The 15,893-nt window shown below is 38.8% G+C and overlaps 1 protein-coding gene across 6 annotated transcripts in view; it reads right to left on the bottom strand.

Annotated features, from left to right (window-relative positions):
- The window catches only part of Grm5 (glutamate metabotropic receptor 5), a 343,722-nt gene extending 335,921 nt beyond the window's left edge, over positions 1-7,801 (bottom strand). For 2 of the 6 annotated variants that reach the window (XM_026784413.1, XM_026784411.1), the window contains exons 1-2: positions 7,430-7,801; positions 5,279-5,487 (exon numbers count right to left, since the gene is read on the bottom strand). The gene's annotated coding sequence lies outside the window, so the exon portion shown is untranslated. Of the gene's footprint in view, positions 1-4,345; positions 4,395-5,278; positions 5,488-7,429 lie in introns of those variants that run through there. The other 4 variants (XM_026784414.1, XM_026784412.1, XM_026784416.1 and 1 more) reach the window with 3 other exon arrangements.
- Between the last annotated feature and the right edge of the window lie 8,092 nt (positions 7,802-15,893).

The raw sequence follows: 15,893 nt of genomic DNA, 5'->3' as shown, positions 1-15,893 counted from the left end.
TGAAGGACCTCGTGGTTTGATTGTTTAGAGTTCACATATTGACTGACAACACACCATTCTAGAGGTTGAGCTGTCCATTAAATGTTTGTCTTACATCCAGTCATTAAAAACTACATTAAATATATCAGATTAGTTAATTTTGCTTACCTGAATCATTTATCTGTCTTAACCACAGTGCTACTGTCAGTTGTGAATATTGTTGTAGCAGGATAATGTCTTATCCATTGGAGGATATTTCACAGTATCACTGTTCTCTGTCTATTGAGCCAAAGGGTCGGTAACACAATATTTTATTTGTGAAGATATACTCCTAGACATCCCTGAATGCTCTTAGTGGTTGTGAATCGCTTCCAGTTGAAAAACAGATTCACGTGAAAGTCCTCAAAGTAATGTCCACATCACAGTAACAAAAAGTGAAGCTAAGGGAAATATATCAATATTCATCATTCTCTGAAACTACCAATGATACAAAGGAAGTTAGCACAAGTGTGCGTTCCTCACTTTGATATGTACTTCTGTATGATCTTGTTGCCAAAGCTGGTATTTCCATTGTAGAAACACAATCTCATCTGAGATACTCTAAGGTCTTCTTTTACATTCCCTATGCATGATTGTAAGAATCCACAGATTATAATAAAAGAATGTGAGAATAGCCTAGGATACATTTGCAATTTCAGGGGCTGCTGCATCCTAGTTGTAGAAATCAATATAACTTGAACAGAATAGTAAATGCTATTTTATATAGTATTTCACATATGTCAATTTGAAAGTCATATTTAACTGATTTTTTTAAAAAAATCAGTAATAATGTATTATTTCCTAATCCCTAAAGAATTAAGTTACATTAAGACATATTGGTCTTAAAGTTATTTTGATTTTTATCAAATAAAATGATAGGTATTTTATAGTCATGTTGCCCACTAGTGCCATTGCAATCATATTTTTTTTAAAAAACATAGCCTCAAAAGTTTAACATCCGTGACCTACACCGAAAGCTACTGCGACAAGTAACTATTAAAGAAATCTTCTAGAGCTGACATTTTATAATGACAGCAAATCATGTCTACTTAAAATATATCTTTTGCTTCTGCATCTTCTTTTTCACTTTCTTGAACAGTTTGGCTAAAAAAAGAAGATATTTGAAACTGCAATTATGTAGCATTTTGATTTCTGATTATCTCCTAAAATTTGCATGTCTAATTTTAAATATTCTTGAATGTTTGAGAAAAAAAATATTTGCACACTCCCTGTGGAAGAAGAATTTGGTGCTGACTCAGATTAGTAGAATGGAAAAAGAAACCTTCATCTATATATCCCGGTTACAAGATAACATTATGTCAAAAGCTGGAACTTGGGAGTCAAATGTCCTTTGGTTTATTCATCTGGTTTGTCATGGTTTGAGCAGTGAAATATAAAAAAAGTTAACTAATATCTCTTCATCATATGTGGTTTTTCACAAAGAAAAACAAAATGAAATCCACTGTTGATAAAATTAGTAACATGAGAATGCAAACAGAATTTTATATCCAAAATCCCAAAGACAATAGACAGTCATGAGTTTACATACGTACTCTGCACCACATGTCAGGCCTTCCCCCAAAATCACCAATAAGGAAACTTGGGTATTTGTTTATAAATATATATACATATGCACATGCGTGTATATGTTTGTGTGGGTATATGTCTATACATGTATATGTATATATATATTTATACATGTTTGTACCCACACCTATATATGTGTATAAGCAAATACCCAAATGTATTTATATATATATATGTGTGTGTGTGTATGAAGCCTATATTAAACATATATATGATTTAATTCTGTTTCTAAATTCACATAGGTACTCCAAAAAAGATGAGATCCACATCCAAGCAGTTTGTTGCAAATTCTTCTTTACCAAAATACACTGCAAGCCTGAACACACTGGGGAGCATCATGAAAGGTCCTCCAAAAATAAATGACCTGCAGACTGATTTTATGACAAAAGGATTTATTTCATAATATCCCCCCCACACACACACACACGGAAGCATGTATATATTGTTGGGGTTGATTTCTTGTACCCATTTTCATATTCCAACAATGAAAGAAAAACTTCAGTTTTCAAAACAACAAACAAAAACAGTATTTTGCATAACTTTTTAATGGTGAACTAGTATAACACATTTAATACTTGATATGATGCCTAATGTGATAAATAAACAGTATTTAACATGGCAAGCATTAGTCTATAACAAAACTTTTATTGGAAGGTCTATAGACAAACACATATTTACATATGTGTGTATGTGTGTCTGTGGGTGTATTTCAAATAATATCATTAAAATTAAAATATGTATTCATTTCTCTTCTGCATTAATTTGGAAGCAATGAAAACAAGCCTATGATATGTCATTTTATTAAAATACTTTTATTTTAATGAGACATGGGAATACTAAGAAGGTACTATTTGATTATAAACAGTTGGAAATTCAAAATTAAAATGTTCCTTTCTCGGTTGTATGAATATAAAAATAAGAACAAAAACTGCTTCATTGGATATATCAATCTCATGTCTTCTAATCTCAATTACTAACAGAAATACAGCTGCCCTAGGATTAGGATTAATATTTCCAAACACATAACTTCAAATCAAGAAAACTTTTCCTTCTATATAATGCAGTGTCAAGATCCCAAGATCCCAAGCAAATCCACTTCACCTTAGCAAGCCACATATACTGATTTACATTCATACATACATACATATATGTGTGTGTGTGTATGTGTGTGTGTATCAAGAGTCCTCATATTTTCACAAAGTTGGATTAAGTTGAATGTATTTAAGTAATATAAACAGAAATTATGTAAAGATAAAAATTTAAGTCCATGTGCTAATCCAATAGCAAAAATATATAAAGAAGTATGTCTCTTTACTCCATGAATTTAGCAAAACTTGGATAAAACGTGCCTACATATTTTACTCAAATAATACAATTAATTATACTTTTTACAATTTATTTAATGTCATCATTTCAACGTATAGTGTTGTCTTCCTTTATTAGCATCTGATTTTTCTTTTGCTTTTTGTTACAAGTCTTCACATAACTTGCTACATAACTAAGGATGACTTTGAACTCTTGTCCCCACCACTTCCACCTCCCCAATAATGGGATTATACTTATGTATCACCACTCCCAGATTTAATTCAGTTTATAACTGCAGACCAGTTCCCATCACTCTTCAGAAAGAGAAAATAGTAACATACCCACAAAAATGTCCAATGCATGCTGAATAAAATAAGAATCACAAAAGACATTTACTCACAGATGTAAAGATGTGTAGGAAGTCAACTGATCTAGCAGGAAACATGACAAAGTAACTCAGAAGAAATGAAAGCGCACTGTTTCATGACTCAATATTCCAAAATTGTCAATAATCTTTAGGTGTGAGCATAAATCTATGGCTGAATTTTCCAGGGTACCCTGTGTATCTTTTCACACAGCCATAATGTGTACTAAGAAATGATGGTGGAGCTCCAGGTCTACTTTTAATAATAAGTGAAGATTTTAGCAAACACATGGTCTTTTCAAATACCATCCTTCTCCAAATAATATCATAAGGGTCTATAATAAATAATTATTGAAAGTTTTTTCTCCTTTTTTTTAAAAAAATGTATTTCCTCTCTTTTTGAACATATAACACACAGAATAAACATTGCTATGCAATACTACAATGCTTTAGGGGATTCAGTTAAAATACATCAATTTCACATTTACTCATGAAATGTAAAGAACCAGGAAAAGCTATTTGCTAAGCAGTGGCTGCTCAGCAAGTGTTCAGAGCAGCCTATGGAGTGTGTCCTGACCTGTCCAAGGTGCTGAAAGGGTTTCTAGGAAAACGCTGCAGACTTGCTGGCATGCATGTCGTTAACCTAGTGAGTTTGAGACCCAATGATTCCAGTTCTAAACCAGTGATCCTTCAAAAATGGAAAGTTGAATACACAAATGACAAAAATATCCACAACTGACAATTCAATATATAATTACAGGGAAGTAACAGAGAAAATTAAAGGAGAAAATTCCCTGCACTCTATAAGGCAAGAGCACAAACCGTACACAAGAAAGATGACACACCTAAGTAAGCCCTCTGGAAATCACAATAAAGAGCAAAATAACTCAGAGAAAATCCTCAATGGAGGAAGGAGATGAACTTGGAGCTAGCCATGCTCTTGAGGCTGTTCCAGACAGACAACCTGCTGCTAGCACTAGGAAAACAGGTGATTATTAGCCCACTCCTTCAGCAATTCAAACAATAAAATACAAGGTTGGGAATAGAAATGGAAAGAAAAGGAGAATTTACCTTTCCACTGACCAATACCAATTTCTTATGAAGATATAAATTGGTGCCCAGTACTCCTGACTTGCCTGAATACTCAAACTGGTTCAGGTGAAGCAATGCCAGGGTTCTGACTAAATAAACACAAACATCTGTGATCCCCTCCTTAAAGTCTGTTTTCCAACTTCCTGTGCTCTAGAGAGAAATTAGAACAACCACAAATTGCAAAACTAGGTGGAGAACCCTCTAGGCTAACAGTCACTTCCCACTGAGAGGTCCAATGTGTGGGTTAGACTAAGAACACCAGCTAGCATTTGCCTTGGTAGGACTGTCCTGGTTTGTTGTCATCATGCCCCTGTAGTCTGCATTACCTCCTCTGCAAACTGCTCTGCTGCCCTGTCATAGCTTTGTGTCTGGATGGAAAGAGAAGCTCCATCCAATGGAAAAGAAAGCGCATGGGGCTTAAAGTGACATTCAGAGAGAGGCATTGAAGCCCAAGACGTGATTTCAGCACCTCCCGCTGTTCCCCCTCTCCCTGCCTCAAGCAAAGAGGCTGCTGGGGGAGAACCCAGTCTATCCATAAGTATTTCTCCTTCCGTCCTTTCTCTACCTTTGCTTTCTCAGTTTTCAGTCCTCCAATGGCTTGGTTAAGTCAGTCTGCATTCTAAATCATTTTCCTGACGTTTCAAAGCTCAGGCATAGGGATCCAAAGGCATGCATAATCCCTATCTCAGCCCATGCATCTCTCCCCAGCATTACCTTCCTGCTCGCGCCTTTTCTACCAACAGGTTTAATTAATGATAGCCTCCCATAAAAGAAGCAGTTGTGAACCTCCTCAGCTCCGGTCGCCCTCCCTCCACCTGCATCCCCTCCTCCAAAACACACTGTGAGCGGCTCAGCATCCTAAATCCTTCTCAGGTCTGGGGATACCTGGGCACACAGACATAGCAAGCTTACCCCCTGTTGGCCCCGGCCCCGCAGCAGGCAGTGAGATGCTGTCCAGCTAGACCCCTGGAGTAAAGTTGGGCAGCTGGGATTATTGGGCTTGAGCCAGGTTTCTGAGTCCCGGGCTTTCCCCCATCCCACGATGATCTCCAGCTCATCCCCTGTGCTCAGAGTGCCCAGAACAGCGGAGCTGAGGGCGGTGTGTGCAGCAATCTTCCCCTCTACCAAGAAAGGGGGGAAGGGGAGCAGGGGAGAGAGCGGAGGAGGGAGGGGTGGTAGTTAGTATTTATAGAGAAAAGACTTCTCTGCGCAACTTTTTGGTGCCACCAAGTGGCACAGTGAGTTCCTTTAGGAACACAGACTACTGGGCAGATCAGGGTGGGTAGACTAGTTCCAAGGCCAGATACTCAAGCTGGTGGGAGAACTGGGGGCACCCCGGAGAGCAGTTTGTGAATACTCACCATGGCAGGATTTATAATGCAAATCTCCGAATTCTAAGATTTAATCTCTATTCAGGAAGGAGGGATGGACAGGTCTTCTTCATTTGAGTGAAAGAGGCATCAAGACAGGATAGGTGCCAGCTGGCCCCTGGGAGTATAGACATGCATGTCCCAGGACACAGTCCCCTCTCTCTTTCCCCTCTGCCACCTCTGCTTATTTTACAGAGCATTCCTATCTCATCCCCAAGGCCTCTTTTGACACACCAAATGACCAACCTTGAAATAGGAGTGTCATTTTCCTTGTTATAATCAATTTTAGATAACTTCTCACATCCCCAAATCCTCAATAAAAATTAAAACTTTGCAGCTTGTCACAAAAATATTTTTCAAGTGCTATTTAACAGCGCAACAAAATATACAAAACACCAAAAATGTATGACAAAGTTCTGTGTATCCGAACCTTTCCAAACAGCTCTCAGAACTCCAGAATCTTCACATGGTGACTGAATCTTTGGCTGGCCTCACCCTTTCCCACCAACCTTTCAGCATGCATCCCCCCAACAACCGTCAGAATTTTGCAACCGTTTATGATACTTTGGGGTAAAACACCTTCACAATCCTTTTGTCTGTATGTCCTGACTGTGCTCCCTTCTTCCTTTGCCTATACAATTCTCCAATCCTATACAAACACACACTATTCCATGAGACGTCAGTATCCCACCTGCAGTAACTCCCTACAGTTTCCTGATGGAGAGGAGTATCCAGTGCTTGATGGACTTGTTCAAGGTCACATATTTCCCTAGACAATGACCTCAGGGCTTCCCACGGTGTGACTGAATGAACGTTGATTCTAAATCTGACAGCCAGAACTAGTCTTGCTATACCACCCCACACAGCTCACTGAGTCTGTTCAACTCCCTTCTCTTTTCTCTTGGTCTCCATGGTCTCTGTCATGATCCTTTGTGAAAGTTCTACCAGAAAATTAAGGATTAAAAAAATATTTATATCTTCCTTGCACTACAAGAAATACATAAACTTGGTTTTTAAGGTCCAGATGTGCTCATGTACGTCTTAAATGGGTCGCTAATTCTAGAAAATCTCTCATTCTTGGTACTGTAGTCATGTAAGTGTCATTTTAGAATTGTAATAGTGGTATTCAAAACCAGCTATAATCTCCTTTCTTCCCTCGTTTTGGGGTGCAGCATCAGCAAGTGCTCTTATTAGCCCCCAAAACATCTAATATGCTTAGCGATCTAAAATCCCCTTCCCTCTCTAAATGCATGCTTTATCATTGCACATGCTCCAGCATGAGACCGGGGAGGGGGGGGGGCTTCATTTGTCTCTTTTTATTCTGCCTCTGATTATTTTAGTTATTTTTCTATGGAAACAGCCCACTGAAATCCTTCAGTTACGCAAATGAAAACAAAAAGATGTTCCGAAACCTCCCATTCAGCTGTACCACAGAAGCTCAGGCTTCTTACCCTAAATTCATGTCTAATTTACTGGGCACATGTCCTTGCAGGGTGACTTTCCTAAACTTACAGGACCTCCTAGCGTCCCTGGTTCCACCTGCCCATTACCTGCCGTCCTGGGTCCCTTTAGTCCAAGCTCCCGCCCCTTGCTCGCTCACTCTCCATCCCTGTGCTGGGGGAGGGGCTCTGGCGGCATCCTACATCCCTGGTAACTCTACTGCTGAGAGAAAGAAAAACAGCCCTGTTCTTACCAGGTGCGCGCCCTGAGCCTTGTTCCCCTGGCCAGCCGCTCCTTACAAGCTCCCTGCGCTTTCGTAGCGGCCTTGGCTGCTGTTAAAGCGCTAGTGGCTGCGATCGAAGCAGTAGTGGCAGCCAGCAGAACGGCTGCGGGGCCCTCGGCGGTGGCGCTCGCTCTCTCGCGCCAGCGCCTGGAGCACGTGCTGCGCCCAGGCAGACGCAGCTGGAAGCGCAGCGCTGGACTGGCTCCTACTCCTGCAGAGTACGGCTTGGGGCCGCTGGCTCGCCTGGGCTCAGTGAATGAGCACTGCTCCTAAAGCCTCGTGGGCTCAGGGTTCAGGCCAGGGTAGCCCTGGACTTCCTCTCTAGCTCATTCCCACCCAGAGATGGAGAAGCAGAGCTGTACTGGGAGGCGTGGGTGGTGGCATGTCACTCAGAGAAAAGATGGGGGAGCAGGTAGATAATCAGCCTCTCTCTGAAGATAGTACTGACTGAAACTCCTGACAGTGATTGGGAGAAGGGGTGTCATTATTGCTGGAAGGCAGAAGGGAGGGAAAAAGGGAGGGAGGGAGAGAGGGAGGGAGGGAGCGAGGGAGGGAAAAAGGAAGGAAGGGAGGGAAAAAGGGAGGGAGGGAGAGAGGGAGGGAGGGAGGGAGGGAGGGAGGGAGGGAACCAGAAACAGAGAGACAGAGACAGAGAGATAAAGAGACAGAGGAAAAACAGAGAGAGACAGAGACAGAGACAGAGACAGAGAGTAAGTCAGGGAACCCTAAGGTGATTCAGAAACCTTAGTGGTCAGAAAGACCATTGAATTTAATAGTTTTGCGCATTAGCAATGTCATTTTGCATTTGTAGGCACTTCTTAAAAATGATTCTGTGTCCATCCATTAAAACTCTTCCTCTTTGGCACTTACTTAAGCGTCTTCCTTCTTCCTCAAATGGCTTGACTTCCCTCCCCCTGCTACCTTCAGTCATTCTAGGACCATCAAAAATTCTGAGGTCATCTTTATATTATATTTTAAAAAGAAATAAAAGAAAATTCTATAAACTACTTGTGTGACTTAAACAAAGGAATGATGCAATTATTAATAATGCTAGTATGGCCTGGACAAATCGGGTGAGCCAGCTACTCTTTTTTTAATTTTTATTTTTTTAAAAAAATAACTATCTTTTCTCATTTCACATACCAATCCCAGTTCCTCCTTCCATTCCATCCACTCCTCAGAAAAGGAGAGGCTTTCCATGGGGAGTCAACAGAGTCTAGCACCTTGCTTTGAGAAAGGAATAAGGCCCTCCCTACTATACCTAGGCTGAGCAGGGTATTCCCCCAAAGAAATTGGGTTCCAAAAGGTCAGTACATGCAGTAAGGATAAATCCTGAGCCAGGGTACTTTCTTTAGCTGAGTCAACTATTAAAAGAGAATGACACTGAATTCAAGGACAACAGTTATTAGTAACTACTAGTACTTGTCGGTCCACCCTAGCAGATGATTTTTTGATCACTTCAGTTATACAACAGGAGGAAAAGGAAGTGTCCATCTACCACACTGTGTTAAGCATTACAATGGACTATTTCTCTGTACTGCAGAGATAGTCACACATACACATGTATCAGGACAATTAACAACAGAAAATTCGAAACAGACTAGATGTGTCGCAATGGCTCCATGAACAATAAAAATGTACGTGCACATAGTGGACTTTTGTTCTGCTATAAAGGAAACTGAAATTATAAAATGTACAGAAAAGAAGTCATGGGCCTCAAGTGTATAATACTAAGTTAGGTAGTCTAAATCCAGGAATACGAAATCAATATGTTCTCTTTCGTGTGCAGATCCTACCCTGCAATGTGCACAAGCAGAAATGACTGGAAAAGTAGGTAAAGCCTTAAAAAACAAAAACAACAACAACAATAACCTAAAAAACAAGAAAGAAAACCCAAAGAAGGTAAAAAAAAAGAGGTACTAAGGGAAAGAGAGGGCAAAGGCACACAAGTGGCCTCAAAATGGTAAGAGGACAGAGGTAAGCTATTGGGGGATTGGAAAGTCAGAGAGGAGATGAAGAGAAGGATAATCTAAAAGATACTTTGTTTGAGAATGGCACAGTCATGTCTACTTGTGTGTAACTTTAAAAAGTTAAAATGTAGGGCTTGCAAGAATTATTCATTTTTTCTGTGTCTAAAGACAATTTTAGGTTTTAAGTACAAGACAGGAATTTGTTTTCTCTTGGTCTAGAATGTGAAATGACTGTTGGTATGGCATGAGACTCTCTGGACTAGGCAGAGTCCATTCAGTCTGTGCTCTAACTTAGTCCCCGCTGTGAAGATGATTGTGGAACTCAGAGAAGCCAGTGGTTCCTCAAGAAAGTATCACACAAATATCATAACTCTAGCCATGCTGTCTTTGTTTAGGACAACGTAATACAGACTTTGTGGATTACTTGCAAATACCTAAAAATTATTCTTAGATATAGGAGGTTTTCAAATACCTACATGTATTTAATTCTCTACAATACCCAAGGCTATTGGAGAAGATGGTGTCCCCAAGTCTCAGAAAAGATGAAGCCACCCCTATGTGTCACATGTGGCTTTCTATGCTCTAAAAGCTAACATGCAAATAAATTCTAGTGTTCATCAACAAAAATATGTTCAGAGGAGAATGGGGACCCCATTAGTTAATCTTAAATTGCTTAATGGTATTTAAAACTATAGCTTCTTTTCCGCTTTTACACTGTCTCTTTTTTTCTTAAGTTGTTTAGAAGTTATTAATTTACTTTCTTCAATTTATTGTTTCTTGGGGTTTTATTTTTTTTTATTGAAAAAAAAAATCTGCCTCCTCCCAGCCTCCCATTTCCCTCTCCCTCCTCCCACTCCTCCCCCCCTCCCTCTCCAGTCTGAAGAACAGTCAGGGTTCCCTGCCCTGTGGAAAGTCCAAAGTCCTCCCCCCTCCATCCTGGCCTAGCAGCTGTGACTGGGAAAGCATGGGATAAACCCGGACTCTCTGAATATGGCAGACAATGAGGGCTGCTGAGAAGCCAAGGACAATGGCACGGGGTTTTGATCCTACTTCATGTTCTGGCTTCGTGGGAGCCTAGCCAGTTTGGATGTTCACCTTACTTTCTTGGTTTTAATTCTGTTTATTATCTCTAAAATTTTCAGTGCCCTAGTGTACTTGAATCAAAGTTGTTTCCCCTTTCTTATTGTTAACTCAGTCTAAAATACTGTCTAATTCAATTGTTATCATAATTGATTATTGTCCATCTTTTCTATGTACTAAAATGTAATCTTCTTAAAGAGGGAATTTTTGTTCAACACATTCCAAAGTCCTAGAAAATAGAAGACAGTCAATTATTATTTCAATTATTTAAATGAAAAATTAAAAAAACTATACCTGCTATGTGTCCAAACTGGCTAAATATATTTAAGAAAGTCTGGAGGATGACTATATACAGTCACTTTCCCAACATAGACACACCAACCTCTGTTGATAGAGATTTGTCCCGCCCAGTCCTGCAGGAGTACAGCCCTCTAGAAACACACAGAGATCTACATTAATCATAAACTGATTGGCCTAATATCACAGGTTTTCTTATTAACTGATTCTTAGATCTTAAATTAACCCATGATTCTTGTCTGTGTTAGCCACATGACTTGGTACCTTTTATTAGTGACGCTTCTCATCTTGCATCCTCTGCTTCTGGGTGATGACTGCAGACTCCACCTTTCCTTTTTCCTGAATTCTTCTGTTCTGGTCACCCTGCCTCTACTTCCTGCCTGGCTACTGGCCAATCAGCATTTTTTTTAAATACAGGTGACAGGGTATTGTCCCACAGGAAACCTCTGCTATCATGTTTCTCGGATACCAAAGAAGCTGCAATCATGCTAAATATTTTGCAACTTTATTGCTATTGACCCACTGAGTTATAAATAAATGACTTTTCAAAACATCTTCTGACATGTTGTTCATTAAATTTATAATTGGCATCTTCATAGAAGATTTTATAGCAGAACTAGACGGATTTTTTACATTGTCATCATCCATAGGATTTCAACACAAAATAAAGCATAACATGAAATTTTAACTAAAAAAAAAAAATGCCATTTATAGGTCGAGGTCATTCATTGCTTTCTCCATAAAGGAAAAACAGAGCATGGTTGTCTAAATTTTTTATTTTATCCCAAATACAGAGTAAACAATAAGAAAAGAATTTTAGTATTTCAGCACATGAAAATCACTGCTGCTTTAGTCTGTGTTTTCTGGAATAAAGCCCTGTTCTAACAACACTCTTGGCACACATAACAAATACAGAAATGCTTCTCCTCACTCTGTGATTCTTGGTCCCTATTAGCTCTCTTATGCCGAGAAACTGAATATCTCATGACAATTGTTTTCAGATGCCCCTACTTAAGGGAGTTGGAGAACATCCCTCTGCATATCTGACTACTAGGCCAGATTGTCTGTCTATCAATCTGTCTGTCTGTCTATCTATCTAGCTATCTATCTATCTATCTATCTATCTATCTATCCATCCATCCATCCATCCATCCATCCATCCATCCATCTATCTATCTATCTATCATCTATCTATCTTTCTATTCATTCTACAGTCCTAATTTAGTTTTCCCTCTCTCCTCTCCTCTTATTTCCTCCCCCTGCCTACCCTCCATCTGATCACCCCTCAATCAACTCCCGCTCTGTTTCTGTTAGAAAGGGGCAGACCTCCCGTGGGTATCAACAAAGCACAACATACCAAGTTGCAGTAAGATTAAGCACCTCTCTTTTTATTAAGGCTGGGCAAGATAATCTATTATATGAGAAATAGTTTTCCAAGAGCCAGTCAAAGCGTCAGGGACAGCCCCTGCTCCCACTTCTGGAAGTTCAACAATCAGAGCAAGCTACACTACTGCCAGATGTATAGAGAGGGCCTAAATTGGTCATATGCAGGCTCGCTGGTTGCCGGTTCAGATTCAGTGGGTTCTGATGATAAAAATTACTTGTTTCTGTTGGATTTCATGTGAAATCCTTGACCCATCTGGCTCCTATTTTCGTTCCTCACTCTCTTTAGGAGAATTCCTCAAGCTCAGGATAATGTTTGGCGGTGGGTCTCTGCTTTTGTTTCCTTGAGTTACTGGGTGAACGTTCTTTGATGACGATTGAAATGGTTTCCAATCTGATCACACAAGAGGGCCAGGTCAGGCTATGCATCCAATAATGTTAGGAGTCTTAACTGTGCCATCCTTGTAGACTCGTGGAGGTTTCCTTTGTAGCAGGTTTCTACCTAACCTTGAAATGTGCTCTCTCGGTGCACCTCTTTGAACAGTCTTCACCCCCATCTACCTACTAACCTGGTTGCCCAAGCTTCAATTTCTACTTATCCCTAGTCTACCTAGGACATCTCGTCTATTTCTCCTTCCCAGGGAGATCCATGCATTTGGGTATATGGAGGATATTTTCTTCCACTTCTTTTTATTCCTCCAAAAAATACCATTATAATTTTTTCTTATTTCTCCCCAAAGAAAACAGGGATGAACAGCAGCAAAAAGAGGGAGAATAAAATTCTTTAGAGGAGGGAGACAGGGTGAGAGAATGGGAGGAGAGGCAAGTAAAAGAAGCAATGACGGAAATGAGGAAGGAGAGAAACATGGGGAAATACCGTAACGTCAAATTTTGCAAAGTCATCAATTTTAGGACTGCAATTTATACTAAATTTAATAATTTAGTTTTAGAATATCAAGGGTTAAAATCTATGTCAACATTTAAATGTAAGCCTCATATTCTTAGCTCAAGACCTCTCTTCTGCTCTCTTCATGTTTCATGGACTCATGTCTGGTTTCCATAGTGACTGTTTTCATGAGTCTATTAAATAATATAAAAACTGACTTTTTTTCTCATCCCTTATTTCAAAACCCTGAAATCAGAAATTTACCTCCATTTCTTCAGCATCCCAAGGAATATTGCCTACAACTTAATTACATTTAAGTCAGACAACAAAATCATATTTCTCAATTTAGGCATAAAAAGAGAACAATGAGAAGTTCTGAACACTAATAAACTGTTTTTATTTTGGTAGAACTGGAGATAGGTAAATGATTAAACAGAAGAATATGATAGCTTTGTCTTGATTCCTCTGACGGAATGGATAACAGTATGCTTTATCTTCCATGAACTCTGAGACCTGTAATCCTAAGAACAGAAATATTATGGGCCCAGAAGCTGTGCTGCATGAGGATTTACTTGATAAACCTTTAATAAATTCTAATTTATTAAATTTTAATAAAAATTTAATTTTTATTAAAATCATCTCAATATCACTCTCCATTAAATAATAGGATAAGTGTAATCACTAATATTCTCCACAAAACTTGACAAGATTGAAAGATTTATGTTTTTAATTTCTGTATAAACTTGAACCCTTAATTTTGTCAGATCCACTGTTATTCATTCAAATTTTTACCTACTTCTTTTGTTTGTCATTTTCCCTTACATTTAGAAACACCCTATTTCAGTTGGAAGCTCATCAGTATGTGTATAACATGAGACAATGAGAGTCTTCTTTATTTAACCTGGTTACCTGTTTCTCATTCACATAGAGATCCTTTCTTACCCTGAAATGCACCTTAGACATATTATTTTCCAAGTTATGCAAGTTTCTGTAATCATAGGTTTTCATACTACATGGTTATATGTTGGCTTGAGGATCTGATATTGTTTCTATGAAAACACGGCAGGTTTAATTTCTATGAATGCCTTTTTTCTTCTATTTTCAGTTGTGAGACTAGCCGTAAATGGCTGAGCCAGTCTGAATGCCTGTTTTTCTAATTCATTGTCACACTGCCACCACTGCTTAGGACAGTTCTATCACAACAGCAGAATGATACGTCTTTACTGAATAAGTACGTGAATTGATACCCTTTCCTTTCCTTTAATGTATTTATGAGAAAAACTTAAGACATACTAAGAATTACATTTTAAAATACATGATTATATAATATGTATGAGCATATTATATAAAAGTCACACAAATACTTAGGTAAGCATGTACATATGTAAACATAAATATTGATATAAAAATAAAATCTTGCTAACTATATAGTAATTGATAATAGAATGAGTGAGTTTATTTTTTTTTCTCGTTGCTCTTGACAAAATTGTTTCCTCATTAAAAACATTATTTCCGTCAGTAAAGCTTCTGATGAGCAAGCATGAGTATCCCCAGCATCTGCATGACAGACTGTGAAGCCCTGTAACACACATTTGTAATTCTAGGACTGAGGAAGCAGAGACACATGCCTGTGTGGAGTTTGCTTGATGATCAAGACAGCTGAAGGTACCTGAATCGGTGAGCTCCATGTTCAGTGAAAAAGCCTGTTTCAAAGAGAAAATGTGGAAAGTGATTAAGGGAGATATTTGTACATGCATGTATGCCCACACATGTGCGCCCGCGCACACACACACACACACTATGAAAAACAATTTGAAGATAGGATTATAAAGTCTTCTGGCTGTAGTATATCCTTACAGCAAGATTTTCAAGCAAAGTATAAGAATCCTTGCTAAATTTCAAGCACATTTATTTATACAGATATTTTTAATATTGCCAAAGATCTAACCGGGTACTGTGTGTTTTTATTTCCTAAACTTGGCAGTCCTATATTTAAACCATCTTTTTAACAGGTGCTATGTTCTAGAAAGCATACGCTCCCAGGGGACATGCCGTAGAAAACAGAGACTGCTGATGGAAAGAGTAAACCAAATTCCAGTGTTCGCTTTTGCTATGGGAGGACAGGTTATGAGTACACTGGCAACTTCTTCGAGACCAAGCCATCACTCTTAGGTGAATTTGGAACTTATGGGAAATGTCATAATTATGCACTAGAATTATAACTAGAAACCAGGAGTGGGAGTCTCCAAGGAAGACCATCACAAAATCATTCCTCCAGGTATATGGAGAAATGACTTCGTCCTCCTCAGGCAACCCTACAGTTCCTGATATCAGAGCTCCAGTCCTGATTCTTTTCTTTTTTTTTTTTTTTGCAGATATCAAAGAGATATCATCAAAAAGTGACATTTAAACTAAGACAAGATAGTCACTGACAACATTTTAAAACACATGGATGCATCAATAATGATGCTTCTGGCAGTTTCTATGCAAGTTTGAAAATGATTTAATGTAAAGCAATAATATTAGAATATGATAAGAACAGCAAATTACCCTTATTTAACTCGGGATTTATAATATCTATCCCAGTGCTTGGCTATGGTTTCACATGAGAAAACATATTTTTAGAATAAATGAATACCTCTTTATTCTACCAATCCTCTGTCTTTTACTTTTAACTTTATTTCTAGACTTACTTTCTTCCTAATGATAGCTGGGGTGCTCTCAGCCAAGAGATAAATTTATACGAACTATGGAAAGTGACCAAATTCCAAAGCTTTTCTCAAAGGGAAAATACCACTAGAATCCATGCCTACAGGGA

This window comes from Microtus ochrogaster, chromosome 22 (genome assembly GCF_000317375.1).
Source record: "Microtus ochrogaster isolate Prairie Vole_2 chromosome 22, MicOch1.0, whole genome shotgun sequence".
NCBI classification, from domain to species: Eukaryota; Metazoa; Chordata; class Mammalia; order Rodentia; family Cricetidae; genus Microtus; species Microtus ochrogaster.
Note: the sequence above shows the minus strand (reverse complement) of the source record. Positions and strands in the feature narration are given on the sequence as shown.